This window comes from Euprymna scolopes, chromosome 21, assembly GCF_053919585.1.
Source record: "Euprymna scolopes isolate OS-2025 chromosome 21, ASM5391958v1, whole genome shotgun sequence".
Lineage (NCBI taxonomy): Eukaryota > Metazoa > Mollusca > Cephalopoda > Sepiida > Sepiolidae > Euprymna > Euprymna scolopes.
Genome location: NC_136502.1, coordinates 8,594,992 through 8,597,264, shown reverse-complemented (window position 1 = coordinate 8,597,264; position 2,273 = coordinate 8,594,992). Strand labels below are relative to the sequence as shown.

General features: G+C 36.7%; 1 pseudogene; it reads right to left on the bottom strand.

Annotated features, from left to right (window-relative positions):
- Window positions 1–361: 361 nt before the first annotated feature.
- On the bottom strand, window positions 362–478 carry LOC145243115 (5S ribosomal RNA; annotated as a pseudogene).
- Between the last annotated feature and the right edge of the window lie 1,795 nt (window positions 479–2,273).

Genomic DNA, 2,273 nt, shown 5'->3' with positions numbered 1-2,273 from the left:
ACTGCAAACAACGATTATTTGCAGACTTATGTAGTGAAGAAATTTCACTCGCGGTGGGGGTCAATCCACACTGAATGCTCTGCAATTGTCATCTTGTGCCAAACTAAGCAACACAGGAGGTGTAGTTTCAGTAAAATTAGAGAAGATGAGTAAGAGGATGCTTTGAATTCAAAATTCGATGCCTCCGCTCAGTCTCGAAAGACAAAGGCAAAGGATACCCCCTGTAAGTGTAGCTGCACGTGTAATTATGAGGCAAGTGTTGCGTAATCTGAACCACACCTCTCCTAAATCGGCATTACTTGAGTCCAGTGGCTAGGAGAAGTCCAGGATGACTATAAAAAATGCTGAGATAAGCGGAGAGCATATACAGCACCTGGAAGTCCCAAATGGTCACCCATTTAGTACTAACCAGGTTCAACGTTGCTTAACTTCGGTGATCCATCGGAAACTGGTGTGTCAACGTGATTATGCCGTATATGCTTTGAATTAAGGAGAATAAAATGGATCTTAGCTTTTATTTCGGCACTTTTTTTATTTCGGTACTTTTTTATTTCGGCACTTTTTTATCTCGGCATTTTGTTTTCATATTTTGTCCTTTAGGCCTCACATTCCATGAACTATGCTTTAAACAAAGGTGGATAAATTGCTGGTTTTCTGGCTTGGAATCTAACAGTTATTTATTATCTTTTTTATTTAGCTTCTTACATCAAGTGACCTCATACCTTGTTTGGGCCGATTTCCATAAAAAATATGTAAATAAATTAAGAACTTAAAATAGAGAAGAGAATGAATTGATTTAAGTATAATAGTGAATATAAAATACTACATTACATCTTAGAAGCAACACCATTACAATCGCAACATCGTTAGAGGAAGGGATATCTGTTTTCCCCTCTAAACATTTAGACCTACCATCGCCACCAGTTGACGGTGGGAGAAAGTCTACACATTCCACAGATTCGACACTTACACCGCCTATAACTGGCTCATACATACACAGATATACCATTAACTTTCTCGTAGTAGAATCAAAATATAATAATGTCTCCTTCAGGAAAATCTCATGCCCCTGATTGGTTGCCTGCTAATTCTCTTATTCTTCTTATTATTATTGAAGGTGCTGGCAATCGTCCTGTTTTCATAACTTGGATTGGTAGAGAGCATGAGGTGTACAGTGGCACATCTCTGATCTCGCTTGTTGAACATTGTGTCACTTTCAGACAAGATAGAAAGCTCCTATCGTTCCTAGGATTTGTAAACAACTGGCCAACTAGTAGATGGTCTGCAACAAAAAAAAGGAAACCGATTTTCATCAAACGGAAATGGAATAATGTCGTCTTTTCTAGGGTGACAATTTTATCGTTTCACCTTGTATTTGTGAAGCTAACAGCAGTTTTGCAATTAATCTCTATATTAATAAAGTAGCCACAAGAATTCTCCTCTGGAAAAAATTATATACATCGCCGTACAATTAACTTTCCCGTAGTAGAATCAAAAAACAATAAAGTCTCCCTTGAGAAAGTCAGTTTCCTCGTATTGGTTGCCTGTTAATTCTCTTATTCTGAAATTAGATCATTCTAAACGAACATTTCGGAACATTACTATATGGCGTCACTAGGACAAATACTGCTATGCACGGCATCCATTTCAATTAATACACACTTAATTTCCAACGTATAACAACATCGAACGAATCTTTCACCCCTTTTATGCAACTAATGACTATTTAGCTTCTCTGCTAAGAAACCTAAACGTATATTCCATGAAAAAAGCTTCTTTAATAGAACTGCACGCCTGTGGAACTGTCTTCCGTTTGCCTGCTTTCCAGCTGACTACAATCTGATTATCTCCAAGTCCAACGTAAACAAGTTCTTCATGAGTCGTTCCACTTAAGTTAACAAATTTCCATTACTAACAATTACTATATTGTTCAATTGACTACTTTACATTCTTAATCCTTATCCTCGAGTGGTCTTTGGGCCTTGATAACTGGTGATGTCGATGTAAAAAAAATACTAAAAGATACACAACCATACGTATAGTATCTAGTAGTAAATGTATCTTCTTTCTTTCTTTCCTTCTTTCTTTCTTGTCGTCGCCGTCAAATATAAACAACATACTAGTGAATTTAATAAAGGTGGAAAAGAAAAATATTAAAGTAGTAGTAGTAGTAATAATAGTAGTAGTAGTAGTACCAGCGCATGAGGATGAAAGAAGAGGATGGAAATGTTGAAGCAGTAGTAGTAGTAGTAGTAGTAGTAGTAGTAGTAGTA